This window comes from Ahaetulla prasina, chromosome 3, assembly GCF_028640845.1.
Source record: "Ahaetulla prasina isolate Xishuangbanna chromosome 3, ASM2864084v1, whole genome shotgun sequence".
Lineage (NCBI taxonomy): Eukaryota > Metazoa > Chordata > Lepidosauria > Squamata > Colubridae > Ahaetulla > Ahaetulla prasina.
This window is the reverse complement of record NC_080541.1, coordinates 51,913,640-51,936,146: the sequence shown is the minus strand read 5'-3', so window position 1 is coordinate 51,936,146 and position 22,507 is coordinate 51,913,640. Positions and strand designations below refer to the sequence as shown.

At 39.4% G+C, this 22,507-nt stretch overlaps 1 protein-coding gene across 16 annotated transcripts in view; it reads left to right on the top strand.

The window, feature by feature from the left end:
* The window catches only part of DTNA (dystrobrevin alpha), a 195,291-nt gene that overhangs the window by 92,865 nt on the left and 79,919 nt on the right, over positions 1-22,507 (top strand). For 2 of the 16 annotated variants that reach the window (XM_058175917.1, XM_058175918.1), the window contains one exon: positions 2,645-2,866. The exons of 13 other annotated variants lie outside the window; for them this stretch is intronic. The gene's annotated coding sequence lies outside the window, so the exon portion shown is untranslated. Of the gene's footprint in view, positions 1-2,644; positions 2,867-7,408; positions 7,430-22,507 lie in introns of those variants that run through there. One more of the 16 variants, XM_058175920.1, reaches the window with a different exon arrangement.

Below are 22,507 nucleotides of genomic sequence, written 5' to 3'. Positions count from 1 at the left end.
TGTCTCCCATGACTGGAATATAAACAATTGAAAGCTAGAATTGGTTCAAAAGGAATACAAGGAAGAAAAAGGGAGGAGCAGTTGCACGGTACCTTAAAATATTCGTTCCTGCTGGAAAATCCAAATGGTGGAAATGTTATAAAAAACATTTGATTTAAAAAAAGAGAAAACCAATCAAACAAACCTGTCTTTGGCCCATTGTTCTTCAACGTCTTCTTCATAAATGACCTAGATGAGAGGATTGAAAGTGAGATCATCAAATGTGCAGATAACATCATGCTGGGGCGAATTGCTCACATTTTGGAAGATAGACTCAAGATTCAGAAGGATCTTGACAGACTTGAGCATTGGGCTCTGTCCAATAATATGCAGTTCAGTGGTGAGAAAAGTAAAGTCCTGCATTTAGGCAGGAAGAACCAAATCCACAGGTACAGAATAAACAATAACTGGCTTGCGGATCTAGGTGTCCTAGTAGGCCACTGCTTAAATATAAACCAGCAGTGTGCTGCAGTTGTCAAAACATTCAATGCAGCTAGGCTGCATTAGTAGAGAGATCACAGCAAGGGTGAAATCTAAATTTTTTCCCTACCGGTTCTGTGGGCGTGGCTTAATTGGTGGGCATGGCTTGGTGGTCAGGAGACCAGGTGGGTATGGCCAATAACAATAAATAATAAAATTAATAAAGTATACAAAACAATAAGAGGTACCAAAAACCGACTTTCACACTTTACACACACACAACACAACTGACTCACACACAATGTAAAAACAGCTGCACTTGACCCAAAATGGCCCCTGCAACAAGCAGGAACCTCACACAGCCACAAGAAGCTCAAAAACCAACTTTCACTTTACACACACACAACGCAACACAACTGATTCACACACACACAAAATGCCACATACAGCTTTGTGAGATTTTGTGTGTTTGTGTAGTTTGAATGAAACACTACAGAAACACACCAAATCTGAGAAAGCTACACAAATATTTTATTATTTTATTTTATTGTATTTATATTTTTAGATAAAAGCAGCTAAGTTTAAAACTTCCTTAACTTTAAATTGCTATGTCTAAAAAAACAAAACAAAACCCAATTAACTATTTTTTTAAAGCCTCTCCCACCTTACTTACCCAATTCAAGGGAAAAAGCAGGCAGATTGAATTGCTCACCAATGAGATGGATTGCAGGCCGGCAGATTGAGTTGCTAGCTGATGCAATTGATTGCATCAGCCAAAGCAAGGCGAGACCGAAAGAAGCAGGAAGCTGCCAAGTAGGCAAGTGGGAACTGGGCAATTGCATGGGCATGGGTGTGGGGGCCAGGGATTTTTGCTACTGGTTCTCTGAACTACCCGCCCCCATCGCTACCAGATCGCCCAATCTGGTCCGAACCGGCAGCATTTCACTCCTGGATCACAGTCACAAGCATCGAAAGTACCACTCTATACTGCTCTAGTAAGACCACATTTGGACTATTGCATCCAGTTCTGATCATCATAATACAGAAATAATCATGAGGCCTTTGAAAGAGTGCAGAGAAGAACAACAAAGATGATAAGGGGTCTGGAGGCTAAATTATACAATGAATGGCTAAGGGTATTAAGTATGTTTAGCCTAACAAAGAAAAGGCACAGGGGAGATATGATAGCTGTTTTCCAATAATTGAAGGACTGCTACGGGGAAGATGGAGTCAGTTTATTCTCCAAAGCACCTGAGTATAGGACAAGAAACAATGGGTGGAATCTCATCAGAGAAATATCCAACCTTCAACTAAGGAGAAATTTCCTGATAGAGCACTTAGTGGGACAGCTTGCCTTCAGAGGTTGTGGGTGCTCCATCTTTGGATGTTTTCAAGAAAAGATTAGACAACTATTTGTCCGGGATGGAATAACAATTGCCCTGGGCAGGGGGTTGGATTAGAAGACCTTCAAAGTTCCTTCCAGGCACATGATTCTATGATTCTATTCTATGATTCATTCCATGTGTCTGTATGTGGAAGGAAAATTAAGTTTCAGTGATGTATTTTTCATGACTTGAGATAACAGTTTGGAAGCCTAACTTGGTCTACCAGCTAAAACACCTTAATGAATACAATAATCTTTTAGAATCTATGAATGTAAAAAGTGTAAATATAATGGAAATGATAAATTATGCTTTTATCATATATTACAACTTTATTAATCACATATACAATCGGTTGCATAAATTGTTTCATATTTTAAGATAGTTTGTAAGATACAACTGCAAATACGAGGAAATAAAATGCCATTCATAGTCAAGCATAATATTCATTGATATGGTGAAAATATTTGCCAGTAATATATTGATATTAATGTATATATGACAGTTGAGAATAAGTATATTGCCTTGCTGCCATTCTGCATGTAGATTTCCATGAACTCTTTTTTTCTAATTAAATAGTATTTATTAGATTTTAATATGGGAAATAGTGATATTAGAAGAAATACTGTAATTTGCCCTTTCTGCTGTAAAATATCATAAATGAAGTTTCATTTCAGCGAACATAAATAATTAAATTCAACAGCTTCTCAGTTTTGTGCTTTTGAAAAAGGTCATAAGCAGGTATTCAGGTTTCAGGACATAAAGCTGCTTACACGGTCTTTTTTTCCCCTTCTCATTTCTAGTTTGTACAAACCATAGTTTGCTATGGGGTGTGAAGTGAACCAGTGGTGAAATTCAGCCGGATCTATCCGGATTGTGCAATCCGGTAGCACCGGTGGTGGGAGGTTCCGCCCACCTGCCTGGACGTCATCACATCCCGTTTTTGACACTCTGCGCATGCGCAGAAGGCTCTGCGCATGCATGGAGGAGGTGTGTGCACTCACATTTGTGAACCGGTAGCGAAGGTAAGTGAATTCCACCCCTGGGTATGAATCATATCAGAGCTAATCAGGATTGGGACTTCTATTTGGGACATCAAAAGCCGCTTCTAAGTTTCAGACATGTTTAGAAAAGGGCTTGTCTTTTGCCATAATTATAATTTGCCTGATTCTAATAATGAGAAAGTAATTATTTTAATCCAAAAAAGAAAGGATGAATTAAGAGTGAATCCATACATGAATACATACATAAGCTCGCAGAATACTCCTGATAACTGAAATTATTTGACACATAAATCTAAGTTATCTATAGTAAAATGAAAGGCAATTTACATTAAGAATAGTGAAATGAAAGTAAGCTGCATTTCATGTGTTGTATGACAACCTAAGTTGGATATTGAAAACGTGTCAGTGTAGCTACTCTTTTATAAACCATGGTTTATACCTTAGTACTTTTGACAAGCTATGGCATTCTAACAAAGCATGATTAAAACTGACCATCCTTTAGGAAGATATAGTAACCCAAATCTAGATTTGCTTATGAACAATTATGTGGGGAATACTCTTCAAGCAAAATATAGGTTTTTTTAAAAAACGGCTAACAATGTATGCTATTTCAATATAGTAGAATGCATGTATAAAGATTGTACAAATGGAAAATAAATTTCACAAAATAATCAAAGGTTACTCATTGTTTACTTATTATTCATCCCCTTCATTGGATGTGTTCAATATTGGTTCTTAGTGCCACATTTTTAATATTAATATAGAAATATTCTGTGCCCTTACATTTTCTGTGTAGGAAAATGTGGAACTCCATTCCATAGCATAATATTATCTTTTAAATATTATTCAATAACAGCAAAGCAGGTGAAAGAATTAAAAATCATCTGATCAAGATCTTAGTTATTTGAAAGGAAAGGGGGAAAATCTGACAAATGAAAAATATTTGTGTTAATATGAATTTAAATTTTATGGGAGAACTTTTATATTCAGTTAAATTTCAGAAATATAGGTAGCCTTTGGCTTACAACCACAATTGAGCCCAAAATTTTATGAGAAATTTGTTAAGTGAATTTTGCCCCAATTTACAACTTTTCTTGCAACATTTATTAAGTGAATCACTGCAGTTGTTAAATTAGTAACACGGTTCTTAAGTCCCTTTGACTTTACTTGTGAAAAGGTCACAAAAGATGATCGCATGACCCTGGGACACTGCAACCGTTGTAAATATGAACCAATTGTCAAGCATGTGAATGTAAATCACATGACCATGGGGATGATATCACAGTCATAAGTGTGAAAAATGGTTGGTTATAAGTCACTGTTTTCAGTGCCGTTGTAACTTTGAACGGTCACTAAATAAACTGTTCTAAGTCAAGGACTACCTGTAATTGGCATTTATCTGCTTATCTTTTAAATTTAATATTTTCAGATGTTCCACTTGGCAGCAATATCAATTACAATTGTTTGTATATCTACAGTATAGCTAGCACCCATGCAAAAGGCAAACAGATAGATAAAAATGAACTTGAACTTTTATCTTGAACTTTAAGGATGGAATACACACACACACAATCACACAATACCCACTTGGGATTTTGTACCATTTTTTTACAGTGAGCCCCAAAATGGGCCAATGTAATTGGTAAGATTTAGAGGACCAAGAAGGTACATGAGTATATAGGACAGGTCTCAACTGTACAGAAAAACATAACCATGGGTTATAAGAGAAATGTTGTGTCTGACAATACTTTTTCCAAGTATAACAAATTTTATCATGAGCTGCAGGTCACAAAAACTTTCACCTTATAATAGTAGTTAATCAGAAAAAAGTACTACCCAATTTCTTCAAGCAAAGAACACTTATCTGAAGCATGTTTGTCACTCTTTACTCTACAGTGCCATATATCATTTTTTTAATACAGATTAGTTGACAGAAATGTAAGCAAATTTTTAAAACAAGTGAATTATAGAAGAGCAACCATTAATTCCATTGTATGAAATCATCAGGATCTTGTTTTGAGTAGAAAGTGGCCCTTGTTATAAATCTGTATTTTTAAAAATGTTAAATTTAATTGAGTGATTTAAAGCAAGTGCTACAGCATAGTGCTTTTATTTTTGAGTTGTTTTTCGAGACACTGTTTCAATATGCTGGCATTAATGAGATGAAATCTGAACATGTGCTAAGTAATTTTTGAATAGGATTTTGACTCAGAATTAAAAGTGGAGGATTTGCTACTTGAAGTTGGTCAGCACTAAAAATCAGGTAAATAAATGAAATAGCCATAGATATATTTTTAGGGGGGAAAATTGTTTCCATCAGCAAAAACAAAAAATTCAGTTATAATTCCCCTCCTGAAACAAAACAAAAAAAAACAGCATGAATTTTTAAAAATGTATTTACCTCTAATCATTGATCTTAACGTGATCACTACTTGCATTTCTTAAGAACCACATTAAAACAGCACTTTCCATTTTAGTATGGAATATTGTGAGGTTATTATGAATAGTGAAAAGGATAAGCCCCAAACAAACACTAAGATATGAAGTTTAGTAGAAAGTGAATTGCTACATGGGGATAATTTATTTCTTTCAATTACACAATATTAATTTTTAATTGTGTTTATTTTAATTCAGGGTATCAAACTGCTGTCTGTTTACAATTGAAAACAAATGTTTATAGTTTTCAAGGGCATTTGCTGTTTTCGCCTGAAGGAGGAAATGGGGGATATATTTCTGCATTGCAAAAGCCAAAGAGAGAAACAATGCCTTGTGTACTGGTGTCTTTCTCCTTTGCACTTCCTTTGTGTCTGCCTTTTTGGATCTGTATGACATAATTAGATTTTCTACTCTGATGGTTAGGAATTGTCTTTTTATGAGTATGCCCCAGCCATTCAAAAGGAAAGAACAAAGTACATCAGGCCAATATTAAGAAGGGGGAATGTTCCTGTTAGAAGGAAAAATGGGAGAAGTTTGATAATAGATTCAAAGGACAAAGAGCAGAGATTGCTTTGCCACTGCTAAAGGGTTGTGCAGACTTCTCTGGCAAATGAAGGCAAATATATGTGTCCCAGGATAATGATGCAAGATCAAATCTGGATTGGTCACTTGTACTGCCAAGCTCTCGGCTCCTAAGTACTTGATAAGAATTCTCTGGCACTGCAGGCAAAGTAATGTTTGCGTTTATCATTGAGGGCAGGTTGCATAGGTGAGTTCCATTTATATTTCTGCAAATGTAGTGTTCTGGCTAGGGAGCACTCACAGAACAAGAAGTCAGATCAATAATCAGCATGCAGGATATGCATCTCCTCCCAATGCGCAGCTGAGATTTGGAAGGTGTTTGTGTCAGCCCAGTTGCAGCCATATGCAACCTATCCTTACCCATCAACCCCTTCGCAGCATAGGTATGAAGTGATGGCTACAGGCAGTTGCCAGCAACTCTTAAGTCAGCCTTAAGCGTTTGGGACAAAGGGGTCTTTGATTGCCATTATTTAGTTTGAATAAATGTGACAGCACAGGTCTCAAGTCATGCTTAGGGCCTTTTCTCTGCTGCCGCTTCAGGCCACCCAAAAGTGGGTATTTTAATTTTATACTATTTTTACAGTAAATGCTGCTCAGAAAACACATTTTTACATTTAGGTCTTTACCAATGGAGGCTTAATCACCAACCTGAGGAATTGTGAATTCTTATAGTACCAACAGTAAAACATCTGAAAAGTTTTAGCACAAGTTTTGGAGGAAGAAGGTTCTGAAAAAAAATGCCATGTTAAAAAAAAAATCACAGTTTGCTATAGATAGTACAGAGTATTTTCCCCATTCTCATTTTCATATAAATCTACACATAAATTACTGTGCTGATGTAGAGTGCTTGTCATTCCCAATTTTCTGTTCAAAGGGAGAATGATTTTCAGTATTGGTATCTTTTTTCATTTTGTAAATTTATTAATACTGTTTGCCTATAGTTTTCACCATAGTTATCAGACATAGAATTTATTGAAATGGGCAACCCAAATGACTGACTTCATGATGGCCATTCACTTAATTTCCTCTCTTTTTTAAAGCAGCCTATCATTTCCAATCCTGAATAATGTGACATAAAGATAGAGAAAAGTAAGCTGACATAATGATGCATGAACTTTCCCTGGAGTGATTGTACCACAGCTGCTGTGGGAGGGCAAACAGAAGTCTGTTACTTGCAATACATTTATTTATTTAATTTCTGCCCTTTTCTCAAAAAAGAAACACCATTGCCCTTTTTAATGTCTTGCGAAGGCTTTGATTTCTCCAATAGTGGGTAAGCCTGGCTTTTAAATGTTGAAAGATGGAAGTTGACACAATGTAGCTAATATTTGTGGCACTATCACTTTTGTTTTCTCACAGCACTGTTTGCTTCACATTGCATTTGAAAGAATGTTTTTGCAATGAGCCTGAACATGAATAAAGCATTTCTCTTCACATCATTAGAGTAGATGCACAGACAGCTGGGGGCAGCTTTGGAAGCTTTGTGAAAGATACCGCTACTTTAGCAATTCAAAGAGAGGTGCTTCTTGTAAGTTATTCATATGTTTTGCACAACAATATTGCAAGGTATGTTCTAAGCTATAAATTATACACATACAACTAAACTATAACAATAACAATATCCTTTTCTTATGGGAAATAATGTAAATAGCCTATTTTTAAAGTATTTTAAAAATCAAACACAGTACTAGGTGAGCCGTGCTATATTTAGCCAAGTCAACATCTCTCTCTCTCTCTCTCTCTCTCTCTCTCTCTCTCTCTCTCTCTCTCTCTCTCTCTCTGAATATATTTTTGCATTGTAGGTTCCAATGGAAAACTATGATATCTTGTGAGCTTTCATTATTTTTTTCTTTAGATTCTTTTAATTCACTGACAGATACAGTAAGAATTTTTGGCACAGATAGAGTAATGGAATTTTGGCCTAAAGAAATGTGCTACAGTTGCAACAAAACAGAAAAAAGTCATGAACACTAATAGAATTAAAATGCTGAATGGCCAAATCATTTGGACCCATCAGGATGTAACTTAAAAATAACTGGACATTTTACAGTTGGATAACTGGTGTGTGTGTGAATTTTTATGTTGTCGTTTTTAATGTTGTAAGCTGCCTGGAATGTGTCAGTTGAGCAGCCATATCGATTTATTTAATAAAAATAAACAAAAATAAACATTAAGCATGGATTGGTTAAAAATGTGATTAGTAAAGAATATAACCAAAGAGTGAGAAAATTACTAATGATAAACTTGAACAGTGGAAATATCATCAAAGTCATTAATCCCCAGACCATATCTATAATACAAAGTAGAGCTGGAATTATTAACTGGACATAACATGACCTGGACAATTTGTTATCAAAAACCAAGACAACTCATAATTGTTCATTGTGCATTATATCTCTGAAGTAATATTGATAGATTATACCCAGAAATGAAGGCAGATGTTTACTGTAGAACAGACTGTTGAAGAAGAAACTGGCTAAATCACTGGCTAAATACGTTAAAGAAAGGCAAGAAGTATTAATGCAAGTTAAAAAATGGAACTTACTGAATGGTACAGGAAACAAAACATGAACTTTGAAATAATGAAATAAAAACATAAACCAAACACTGGCAAGGAAAAGCAGTACATGGTCATTTTAAAAAAAATATTGGGGTAAGTAAAGAAAGATAAAACCTGGCAATGACTTGCAAGTGGAACATTAAAAAAAGGGACTGAAAGCTTGATTTTAGCTGCTCAATAGCAAGCTATTTGAAGTAATTTACTCAAGGCCAGAATTGAAAAATTATCAAATGATTCAGACTGCGAATCATATATTCAGTTCCTACAAGAAGATCACATAAACTGAGTATCAACAATGATATAAAGGTAGTCATCAATTTATCACAATTGAGCCCAAAATTTCTGTCGTTAAGTGAGACATTTGTTAAGTGAGTCTTGCCCCATTTTACGACCTTTCTTGCCACAATTGTTAAGTGAATCACGACAGTTGATAAGTTAGTAAGCTGGTTGTTAAGTGAATCTAGCTTCACTATTGACTTTGCTTGTTAGAAGGTTGCAAAAGGTGATCACATGACCTTGGGACACAGCAACGGTCATAAATATGAACCAGTTGCCAAGCATCTGAATTTTGATCACATGATCATGGGGAGTGTTGTGACCCAGGTTCCTGGACCCAGACTCCTGGACTCGGATGATTCAGAAAGTGAGGGAGAAGACCTGGCAAGCCCTGCTTCTCTTGAGCCCTCTCCCTCCCTGGCACCCACTCAAAGGGAGGAGGAGGGGCCGGCAAGGCCTGATTCTCTGGAGCCTTCTTCTGATTTGGCAACGCCCCAAGAACAGTTTTGGAGTGATGCAAGGCTGCGGAGGCGTGACCGGCGCGCACAGCAGAAACAGCGTTGGGAGGAAGCCAAGTCATGATTGTCATGCAGTGACATCTGCAGAGACTATAAATAGGAGGCGGGACTTCCTGGTTTTTTGTCTTGGACAAAGCAATGAATTTGGGCGGGCAAACTGTATCAATGGAGGGAAGAATATATTCGTGAGTAATTCTGGCCTTATCTATAATTTCCTCGTTATCTCCAGAAACTTGGCAGGCCCGTGGGTAGACGTGGCCAGGACATGTATCTATGTAAATAAAAGGAGAAAAGGAGGCCTCTGACTGACTCTTTGCTGGGAGTATTGGGGGAGGGAAACAGAACAGGGATGCTTCAAATGTCATAAGTGTGAAAAATGGTCATAACTCACTTTTTTCACTGCTGTTGTAACTTTGAACAGTCACTAAAGGAACTGTTATAAGTCAAGGACTACCGTAACATAGTCAGCAATATTTCAATGACTGATCATTGAAATTCATTTTTCCTCCAAGAGTTGAGAACTACAATACCTACCCCCTCACAGTAATACCAAGCTCAAAGGAAAAATTTAGCAGTAGGAGTATAGCAATTCACTTCTATATTATCAGCAAGACATTCATTGTCTTCGTAGTTTTATACAAGGGATTACAGTGTTGCAGAGAACTAAACACTCCAATTTAATGTTGATGATGGGGAAGAAATAATTGATTGTGTGGCAGTTTGAGGATTTTCATTTCTGAGTTCTTACAAACTGAGAGCATGAATGATTTGCTTCTTGCTTGCAATTAGCCACGATCTGGGTGTCAGGATCTTCCATTCCTAAGCTTCTTCCCTTTCAGATTTCCTCCATATAAGAGAAGTTCTGGAAATCTATGTTCAATGGCTGAAGAAACATTGACCTGCAGCTGTTTTTTCTTTCTTTCTTTTTCCCTGACAATATTAAGTGGATGCTACAGAAGGTGAAGGGAAAAGGCACAAAGTGCCCTCTGCTCAGTGAGCTCAGCTGCAGCTTACAGCTGCAGAATTAATTTGCCCTAGGATTTTGAGATAACATTGCCTGAATCTGAAGGTTTTGAGGGCTGTGGCATATTTCGACAACGTCTTCCATCAGTGGGAGAAGGCAAACTATGTATATCACTTAATTTGTCCTTTTAGTGATAATAATATTTGGAGAAGCCAACTGGATTTTTGATTTCTTTTAAAGAGAAGACAAATGAGATCCCTTCTTAAAGGATGCTGCCCTTTTATTGTGAACAACATGATCTATTTACCGCATTCCAAAAATCTCCTTTGGCTATGATCTGTCCCTTGCAATTAGGTTATATTGCTGCTGTGGTGGTGTCACATGTTGCCTTACATTTCTACTGCTTATATTTGTTATATGCTTCAAGTTGCAGCCCTTCTTGGAATTCCTTCTGGGAAAAATAACAAAGGTTATAAATAAATAAAATTTTTGACCTAGAAACTAACTGCCTGATGATCAGTCTGTCTTCTTGTAGTAGTGGTGTGCACTGCTGACATTTTCATTTATATTGTTGCTAGATTTTGTTTGCAACCCCGTGCAAGTGACTTCTTGGTCAGTTTTAGCTTACAGCTTGCAGGATAGGTCAGCAATAAAAGCAGCTGGTCAGGAGACAAGGTCTAGAATCCAGTTGAGTCCCCCTTTAAACTCAGTTTGCTTTATTTACTGTATAAAGTCAGTTGACTGAAGTTAGAAGTCTGAGTGTGCTCTGGGTTGCATAGCATAATTAGGGCATTTCTGTACTGCCATCATTTTCATTCATCAACCCTTTCAAACCCCAGAAGCAGTTTGAAAGTGATCCATGATTGTCTTCCTTTCTGCTGATTTGACGTAAAGAAAAAGAGAATGAAAATCACTCCCCACCCAAAGTTGCTACGGAATAATAGAACAGAATAATAGAGTTGGAAGGGACCTTGGAGGTCTTCTAGTCCAACCCCCTGCTTTGGCAGGAAATCGTACATCATTTCAGACAGATGGTTGTCCAATCCCTTCTTCGCTATAAAAAAAAAAACAGGTTTGTAACCAAAACAAAAAAACTTACTTCATCAGAAAGTGAAAGAAAGGAAAGGGAAAAACAATATACACTTCTTGATACTGTGCACACCCTCTAGCCCAGTGCTAAATATAAGGGATAATTTGACAAAAGTCTTTCTCGCAAATGCAATGTCATGCAAACACTTATTTTTTCAAACCAACAAAGACAACAACCATGGCTACTTTTCTTATGAACTCATAGACTTTTCCATTTCTTCTGTTTGTTTCCTCACCAACTGAAAGACAATTCTAAGATACATTTTAAAAGCTATCTCTCTATTCCACAAGGTTGGGAAGCAAATATGAAGGAGAGAACATTTTTTGTGTGCAACATTTTTTTGTGTGCAAAAGTAAGCATTGCTTTGTTAAAATTTGTTCTCCTTCAAATGCACTTTGTACTGCTTATAGTAATAAGAGTTCATCAAAATGACCTTAGCAGGCAAGATTATTGTCTATTAATGCATTTTTTTGTTTCTATGCTAGCACCTCATCCCCATATGATGTCTCTGTATAAATAAATGTTCTGCTTAATAATGCTGTTATCATTCTGCCCTTTGTGCTATTGTAAAAATAATGTTGAATAATAAATAATCTGTCAAATCTTAATTAGATTAAAATTAATATACAAGATTCTTTTTTTCCTTTTAAATGCAGGAACAAGGAACTCCAATACGTTTCATTTTGCCTTCTATCATTTTAATTGCTTTTTCTTTGTTATAATTAGCACAGCACTTTAATATGCAAAGTTTTCTTTTTTACAGAATTATTTTATGCACACATGCATGCATGTGCATACAAGCATATAGTAGTTCTAGGTTAGTTATAGCTTGATGCAGTTTTGATGGAACAGCTGTTGCTCAAGGCCAACTCAGAGCAAAGAGACACTCTTAATTTTCCCTGTGCCAAGCACCAAATACCAACCCATCTTGGAAGCATTACCAGAAGTCCTAATTTATTTATCTTCTACAACCAGCAATGGCTTTTCTTCCTATACCAGTCCTCCAATGCAAATCCCATACCTATGCTGGTATTAATTTGGAGGTGAAGTAGGCACAGTATACATTACTCTTAGGCATACAGAGTCAGTAGCTGAACCCTGATCCCTGAGCTTCTTCCACTATGGACCGCAACCTGAGCAAGAGATATTAGTAGTGTGAACTATGCTTTTCTTACTGAACGTGGTCAGAAAAGATATATTAGTTCAGAAGAACCATGCAATTTAGGAAGCCACTAAAGGTCCTTCATCCCTTACATAACAACTCTTTTGATCTGGTTTCTGAATTTGTGATTGAAGGTGCCAGATAGACTCAGCTTGCTCATATCTCCTTCAAGGCTCTTCAAGGCAAAGCTGATCAAAAAAAGAAAAAAAACCCACACTGATTCCAGGAATGTTATTTATTGTTGAAGGGTATATTAACAGAATCTTTAAAGTCTGTTCCAAATTTTCTCTGCCTCCTTTTGAATGACAATAAGATAAAGGTAGGGCTATCTTGAATCAATATCATTTTCTATTTTCCTGCAACAAAGCCTCCTCTCCCACATTCCTCTCAAGGCCAAAGCTATTGTAAATTCTTCTACACATTTTTCTTAGGTACTCAATAGCAGTACAGTCATGAAAGGGTTATCCCACTCCATCATCCTTATGATTCAGACTTGAGCTGAATTCCCCTGATTGCTAAGAATAAGAAAAATATTTCAGGAATCCTATTTATATCCTATTTAATAGCTTTTGGTCCTAAAGCAAGGTCTAACACTGTCCATTGTTCACTAACCTGATGCCCACCATATATTCCATGAATCATAGTCTGAGCAGCATAGCTATTAGCCTTGTTTTCTGGGAATAATGAAAGTTGAAGTTTAGCGCATCTAGATGAGGTGAAGTTAGCAGAATACTATTTTCTTCAGGATCTGGAGTGGTAGGTTACACTTAATGAACTGAAAACTGGAAGTAAATTAACAACCTGCAATAGTTCATCTCAGGCAGTCCAAGGAAATTAAGAATGGTGGCACCATTATAACAGATTGTTTTCCTTAATATTTTAATATCTGTTCCATAGTACAAACTACAAAGCAAGACTTGGGAGGTACAGAAAATCAGATACTGAGCAGACAGTACTCAATGGGTTCCATGTTGCACTGGCTAATACATCCAGGCAGATAAGTTCATGAAAATCCTATTATCAAGAATGAGACAGCAGCAAGAAAAAATTGTAATTGAATGTTGCTGTAGCATTGGTCTTCAGTTAACTGAAAACTTTTATGATCCTGCCTCCAGAGTTTATACCTAGAGCCAGAACGTAATTTTTCAGAGATAAATTAGATAATCAGAAGAGCTATTTAGAAATTGGGAGTTATTCTCAAAGAAGTTTAACTTTTCCCCAAGAAGCCTTTTCTTTTGATGAAATACCCCAGCAGTCACTCTAAATCGGGGTCTCCAACCTTGGCAACTTGAAGCCTGGCAGACTTCAACTTCCAGAATTCCCCAGGCAGCAAAGCTGGCTAGGGAATTCTGGTTGTTGAAGTCCTCCAGGCTTCAAGTTGCCAAGGTTGGAGACCCCTGCTCTAAATCATCATGGATGCATAGCTCTGCAGGGTCTCAGCCTTTATATTTATATATAGCCAAAGAGGCATTGATGATACTGAGGGATTTGGGCTCAGGGCTTCTTTTTCAGATGAAAACTTTTCTAAATCTGCACAACATGCCCATCTTTTGAGCTAACAAAATCTTATAAGGAAAGGTCTGTGTTTTGATCCCTATACAACCCTTGCCTGATCATGTAAATGTTGTGAATAATCTCAGACGTGTGTCAAGAATTTAGTCCACCATTAGTTGGTGGGGGGGGAGAGAAATCAATATTTGGATTAAGGCGTTAAAATGCAAAGTGGAAATTTTGAAATCTTTTTTGCTAAGTAAAAGTGCTGTGTCCATCTTAGTGACATTGTCCAGCTACATGAATTGTCCTCAGGAAAAAGGAATGGATGTGGGAAAAATAATGGAACCGTCTTGTTCAATCTTCGCTGTCTAGAAAACAAAAGTTTTAAAAATACATTTCCACAAGTCTCACAAGGACCTATATCTCTAAATGCATCTCAGTGAATATTATCCTTGGCATTTCTTACCCAAATAAAGGGAGATTGATCTTGACACTTTCCTTTTGAAATACAGAGAAAGGGCATAAGTTATATCATATAAAACATGAGAAAAAGCTAAAATGCACAATATTAAAAATTTCAAAATAATGAATAATGGCATATTGTTTCTCAGAAAGGTTTACATGATTTTTCATGTTTCCATGCTTGCTTTTTAAAATATTTAGAAATGGAAACACAGCTTGCCTCTATAATAAAAATAATAATATATATTTGCATATTAAAATGGCTGCTTCTGTGGGTTCTTCTCTTTGTAGCTGTAGTATCCCTTCCGAAAAATTAAGCAAGCTATAAGAGGCCCATATCATCTAAGGCAGGGGTGTCAAACTTGATTTCATTGAGAGCCACATCAGGGTTGTGTTTTACCTTGGGGGGGGCAAGGTGGGTGTGGCCAGGGTGGGCATGGCCAGCTCGGCATCACTCGTGTCAGGGGCGCTTGTGGTGGCCCAAGCGCTCTGCCAGTGAAAATGGACTCCCGAGCTCTGTTTTCAGCTGCGATGGCCTCCTTCAATCCTCTGCCAGTGAAAACGGAGTGGGAGTGCTGCCCGCAGTCCACCCAAGCTCCGTTTTCAGCTGCGACGGCCTCTTGCAACCCTCTGCCAGCAAAACCGAGCTCAGGGGGGTCACATGTAGCCCTCCCAAGCTCCATTTTCGCTGGCAGAGGCACTGCAGGCTGATCCAGGGCCAGATCTAAGCACCCCGTGGGCCGGATCTGGCCTCCGGGCCTTGAGTTTGACACCCCTGATCTAAGGTAATATAGTATATTGATTCATGGTCTAGGCAGGCTCAGGAGAACATGTTCAAATTCATCCTCAACCATGGAAACTTACTGAGTAATTTTAGGCCAGTCATTTCTTTCTTTGTTTTTTAACAGTTGGACTTATCTAGAAGTGCTATTTATCTCTCTCATTGTTTTCAGAAGCCCCCATTTTCTTTCAATCTAACTACTTGAGTTTGTTACTTGAGGTAAAGTTCCATTTACTTCTTCAGATAGTTTAAATTACTGTTTCCGTTCTCAGAAGAAACCATTAAATACTTATAAGGAAAGATAATAGTAACTCCATTAACAAACTGTTTCACTTCAAAATATACCTCTCAGCCTCTTCTAGAGTGAGTCTGGAAATACTGATAGAACTGCTTTGTTGCTTTAAAACAAGGTTAATTTGTATTGAATTTGTATCATATTGGAAACGTGTTTAGCTTAACTTTAAGGATGGAACCAGTATAACCTGCCGTCTTGTGTGAGGTCCTTTTACTGGAGATTCTTTTGGCAGTGATGATAGATGACCTTCTTGATTGTGATGTCCTTTCATTATTTTAAATGTATTATAAATAAAACAACAATTTTCATCTCTTTCTGCTGTATTGTTTCTTCCTAAATACAACCCAGCATAAGATTTTCAGTGGATTATTCAAATCCTATTCCCATTTCATGGGCTGTTATAGTAGTAGCCATAAAGAGTTTATCCTCTCAGATTGCCATACTATTAGTTTAGCTAGTTTAAAACATAAAGTTTATATTATCACAAGAATTCATTGCATATAGATTGCAAATAGATCAACAGATGATGCTATTAATATGGCTCTGTACTACATCCTACAACATCTTGAGTCTCCAAAGACCTATGCAAGGGTCCTTTTTGTAGACTTTAGTTCAGCATTCAATACCATCATTTCAGACATTCTTCTAACTAAGCTAAACCAGCTACAGGTACCGGAACAGACTTGTAAGTGGATCACAAGCTTCCTAACAAACAGGAAGCAGCAGTTGAAGCTAAGCAAGATCACATCAAATACCTGTACAATTAGCACAGGGGCCCCCCAAGGCTGTGTGCTCTCCCCACTTCTCTTCTCTCTGTATACCAATGACTGCATCTCCAATGATCCATCTGTTAAGCTACTGAAGTTCGCAGATGACACAACAGTGATCGGTCTCATTCGAGACAATGACGAATCCGCATATAGACAAGAGGTCGAACAACTAGCCTTGTGGTGCTATACAACACAACGGGAAATTGTGTAGAAAAGTATCCTGGACATAAACTGTTTCAGCTCCTACCCTCAAAACGACGCTATAGAGGACTGCACAACAGAACAACTAGACACAAGAACAGTTTTTTCCCAAAGGCCATCACTCTGCTAAACAAATAATTCCATCAACACTGTCAGACTATTTACTGAATCTGCACTACTGTTAATCGTCTCATAGTTCCCATCACCAATGTCTTTCCACTTATGACTGTATCACTATAACTTGTTGCTGGAAATCCTTATGATTTATATTGATATATTGACCATCAATTGTGTTGTAAATGTTGTACCTTGATGAACGTATCTTTTCTTTTATGTACACTGAGAGCATATGCACCAAGACAAATTCCTTGTGTGTCCAATCACACTTGGCCAATAAAATTCTATTCTATTCTATTCTATTCTATTCTATTCTATTCTATTCTATTCTATTCTATTCTATTCTATTCTATTCTATTCTATTCATATCTGTAAAATAAGTATTTGCCTATTTTGGAAGATGGATCTGTAGGAAATCCAGCTATTTTGAAGGAATATAATTGATGTCCAATATCACCAAATCCTTAATATATTGTTGGTTAACTTCGTTAATTATTCTGACCATGATGTTATACTTACAGTTGACAGAACTTATTAATTTAATTTAATGAATAAAATTTGACTTAGCATGTGAATTATTATACATCTCCGTTTGTCTAATATAGATACTTGGAATATTACAGAGAAATTTGTGTAGTATATTCACTAAATATTCCAGTATTCCACAACAGCTGAAGCCAAAATAAATATTTTTGTTTCTAGTTTCTGTTGTATTAATCACTGTTGGATGCATGGATGAAGGGGGTATAAATAGACACATATTATTGTAGATTCATAATGTATTATATTGTCCAAACCAATTGCTTCAAAACAGAAAAATACATGATTTTTAGATCTCCAGTATAATATCACTTTATCTGATGTTAAAATCAATGTTAGCTTTGACAAATGGGCCAGCCTTTCTCTGCTCTTGCTGGTCTCCTTTAAAATTGTTTTTAACCCTACTAGAGGAAAAAAACGTTAATATGTAGGAACGTGTATATTATTATAAAAAAGATATTAATCGACTCTGGGGGAAGTTTAAAATAGTTGAACTCTTGCGCCTGCGAGGTGCCCCCGCCTCGCAGGAATGGCCCTCCTCGTTATCAAGGGCCGGCCTCCATGACGGGTCTTGGGACCCACAGAGGTGGCATGCGAAAAAGAAGAGCCTGTGGGGTTTTTTAGAGAGGGAATTTTTAAGGGGTGGGAGGGTAAGGGCGGGTAATGGGGGTAACCCGTCGGGTAGGGGGCCAGTTCCTGCACATGCTCGCGGCGGTTTTTCTCTACCAGGTTCGGAGGTTAGGGGGGAGGAGTGTGTTCCTATCTGTGAGGGTGGTTCTATTGACACGGTAAGTGGGAGAGGCAGGTATGGCGGAAGCGAGGGGTCATATCAAGTTCCGGGAGCGCGTGCTCGATGTTTGAAAGCGATCACGCGCTCCGACCCCTTGGACTTTTCCCGTTCCCCGGATGGTCAGGATCCTCAGAGCTCGGGCCTTCGGTTGATGTTGTGCAATGCCCGGTCCGTGGTGAACAAAGCCCCCCTTGTCTGTGATCTTATACAGGGGGGTTCCGCGGACCTTATGGGCATTACGGAGACCTGGTTGGGCACTGAAGGGGGCGTGCCCCTTATTGAGATGTGCCCACCGGGTTTCCGTGCGTTCCATCAGCCGAGGGCCCAGGGTAGGGGTGGGGGGGTGGCGGTTGTGATTAGAGAGAGTCTAGAGCCGAGGGAGACCACTGTACCTCAGATTGCCGGGTGCGAATCCTCTTGTGAGATGGGGTCGAGGTGTCAGATGGGTTTGCTGATCACGTACCTGGCTCCTTGCTGCGTGACAGCCGCCCTGCCCGAGCTTCTGGAGATGCTGGCTGGGTGGTAGTTGAGACCCCAGACTTTTAGTCATGGGGACTTTAACTTGCCATCTTCCGGCTCGCCATCGACGGCAGCTCGGGAGTTCATGGCTTCCATGACGGCCTTGGACCTGACTCAAGTAGTTGATGGCCCTACTCACATTGGGGTGGCACTCTGGATTTGATTTTTCTCTAGTCAGTGGTTGAGAGATCTGGACTTAAAGGAAATAGTCATTGAACCTTTGTCATGGTCAGATCACTCTTCTTCGCCTGGACTTTCTGACCGCCATTCACCACCGCAGGGAGGCGGAGCCGACACGTTGGTTCCGCCCCAGGCGCCTGATGGACCCGGATGGGTTCCGGACGGAGCTTGGGCCATTTCCTGAGGGTCTGGCTCACGGCTCGGCTGAGGAACTTGTTGCCTGGGAACGGGCCGCGCGGGGCCTTAGACCGTGTCGTGCCTTTGCGGCCTCTGACCCGGCGCAGGTCCCAACCGCCCTTGGTTCTCCGAGGAGCTGAGAGGATGAAACGCCGGAGAAGACGCCTAGAGAGTTCCTGGAGGTCTAGCTGCTCGAAGCTGATCGACACTAGTGAAGTCCTATACTAGGACTTACCTAGTGGCATTGAGGGAAGCGAGGCGTAGCTACGCCTCCTCATTGCATCGGCAGATAACCGCCCAGCCGCCCTGTTTGGGTGACTCGCTCCCTCCTACACCAGGGGAGCGGACGACCCGCTGCAGGGACGTGCTGAGGAGTTTAACGGTTATCTATACGATAAAATCGTTCAGCTTCGGGATGGTCTGGACCAAGATTGCGGTGATGCGGGTGAGATGCTCGAGGGCGGTCTTGGTGACATTGTTTGGGATGAGTTTGGCCCTGTGGCTCCGAGGACATGGACAGGTTGTTGGGTAGGTTGAATGCCCCCACGTGTTTACTGGACCCGTGCCCCTCTTGGCTGGTGCTGGCCACCCGAGAGGTGACACGAGGCTGGCTCCAGGCGATTACGACCGCTTCTTTGGTGGAGGGTGTCTTCCCGCCTGCCTTGAAAGAGGCGGTGGTGAGGCCCTCCTTAAGAAGCCGCCCTGGACCCGGCTGTTTTAGGTAATTATCGTCCGGTCTCCAACCCGCTCATGCGAAGGTTGTAGAGAGTATGGTGGCATATCAATTTCCCTTGCACCTGGATGAAACTGTCTATCTAGACCTGCTCCAGTCCGGTTTTCGCCCGGCTACAGCACGGAGACGGCTTTGGTCGCGTTGGTGGATGATCTCTGGAGGGCCAGGGATAGGGGTTGCTCCTCTGCCCTGGTCCTATTAGACCTCTCAGCGGCTTTCGATACCATCGACCATGGTATCCTGCTGCGCGGTTGGAGGGATTGGGAGTGGAGGCACCGCTATCGGTGGTTCTCCTCCTATCTCTCCGACCGTCGCAGTCGGTGTTGACGGGGCAGAGGTCGGCCCCGAGGCGCCTCACTTGTGGGTGCCGCAGGGTCGATCCTCTCGCCTCCTGTTCAACATCTACATGAAGCCGCTGGGTGAGATCATCAGTGGTTTCGTGTGAAGTACCAGCTGTATGCGGATGACACCCAGCTGTACTTTTCACACCGGACCACCCCAACGAAGCTTTCAAGTGCTGTCCCGGTGCCTGGAGGCCGACGGGTCTGGATGGGGAGAAATAGGCTCAAGCTCAATCCTCCAAGACAGAGTGGCTGTGGATGCCGGCATCCCGCACAGTCAGCTAACCGCGGCTGACCACCGGTGGCGAGTCATTGGCACCGATGGAAGGGGTCCGCAACTTAGGCGCCCTCCTGGATGAACGGCTGTCTCTAGAAGATCATTTGACGGCCGTCTCCAGGAGAGCGTTCTACCAGGTTCGCCTGGTACGCCAGTTGCACCCCTTTCTGGACCGGGATGCCCTATGCACGGTCACCACGCACTCGTGACGCCGCGCCTGGATTACTGCAATGCTCTCTACATGGGGCTCCCCTTGAAGGGCATCCGAGGCTGCAGTTAGTCCAGAATGCGGCTGCGCTGGTGATAGATGGAGCCCCGTGGCTCCCGTGATAACACCCATCCTGCGCAGGCTGCACTGGCTACCTGTGGCTTTCGGGTGCGCTTCAAGGTGTTGGTGACCACCTTTAAAGCGCCCATGGCATTGGGCCGGGTTACTACGGGACCGCCTACTGCTACCGAATATCTCTCACCGACCCGGCGCCTCACAGAGAGGGTCTCCTCAGGGTGCCGTCAGCGCGGCAATGTCGTCTGGCGACGCCCAGGAAGGGCCTTCTGTGGGGCCCCACCCTCTGGAATGAACTACCCCGGTCTCGCCAGCTGGACCTCCGGACCTTCCGTGGGCTTAAAACACATTTATTTAATTGTGCAGGGCTGAGCTAAATTTTAAATTTTAAATTACTGGTTTTAAATTGGCTTTTATTTTATATTTTTAATTTTAAATTAATAGGCGTTTAGAATGACACAAGAACATTTTTTTCCCAAAGGCCATCACTCTGCTAAACAAATAATTCCATCAACACTGTCAGACTATTTACTGAATCTGCACTACTGTTAATCGTCTCATAGTTCCCATCACCAATCTCTTTCCACTTATGACTGTATGACTATAACTTGTTGCTGGAAATCCTTATGATTTATATTGATATATTGACCATCAATTGTGTTGTAAATGTTGTAGCTTGATGAACGTATCTTTTCTTTTATGTACACTGAGAGCATATGCACCAAGACAAATTCCTTGTGTGTCCAATCACACTTGGCCAATAAAATTCTATTCTATTCTATTCTATTCTATTCTATTCTATTCTATTCTATTCTATTCATATCTGTAAAATAAGTATTTGCCTATTTTGGAAGATGGATCTGTAGGAAATCCAGCTATTTTGAAGGAATATAATTGATGTCCAATATCACCAAATCCTTAATATATTGTTGGTTAACTTCGTTAATTATTCTGACCATGATGTTATACTTACAGTTGACAGAACTTATTAATTTAATTTAATGAATAAAATTTGACTTAGCATGTGAATTATTATACATCTCCGTTTGTCTAATATAGATACTTGGAATATTACAGAGAAATTTGTGTAGTATATTCACTAAATATTCCAGTATTCCACAACAGCTGAAGCCAAAATAAATATTTTTCTGTTTCTAGTTTCTGTTGTATTAATCACTGTTGGATGCATGGATGAAGGGGGTATAAATAGACACATATTATTGTAGATTCATAATGTATTATATTGTCCAAACCAATTGCTTCAAAACAGAAAAATACATGATTTTCAGATCTCCAGTATAATATCACTTTATCTGATGTTAAAATCAATGTTAGCTTTGACAAATGGCCCAGCCTTTCTCTGCTCTTGCTGGTCTCCTTTAAAATTGTTTTTAACCCTACTAGAGGAAAAAAACGTTAATATGTAGGAACGTGTATATTATTATAAAAAAGATATTAATCGACTCTGGGGGAAGTTTAAATCAGAAAAATAATAAGGGCCAACAGTTAAAATATTTCTCACACAAGAAGCCCCCAACAGAAACAATAAAGTAAAATAAACATAATTTGATTATGGATCAAATTATAACATTTAATATTTTTCATTATTTATAGTGAAATAAAAAGAAAAACCTGTTTTTATCAATAGAAATAATGTTTGCCATCATCAATAGAGTTTAATCAAATAAATATTTTTAAATCCCTTCTTTTCCTTCTTCTCTTTTTCCTCCCCCTCCCCCTCCTTCTTCTTCTCCTTGCAAGGCAAAAATTGAACACAGTTATTGAATTATCACACTTGATGTAAACTAGCAGCTCTTTTTTCCTGCCACACACTATGTACTTCAACTATGTGTAGAGCAAACAGATGCTGCTAGCACTTTTCAATTATAAGAAACCTTATGAAAGAACACAGAACAATTCTCTGATATTATCCAAGAATTGGTGTTAAAGGTATAGCTGAAAAAACAGCTGGTAGATAAATGTTGATTGTTAAAAGAAATGCACGAAGGGAATCAGACTGAAATTTATAATCTGAAGTTTATAATCCATTAATGGAAGGTATGGATTTTTCTTCCACAAGACACTCTACACTAAACTGAACTGAAATTAAACTG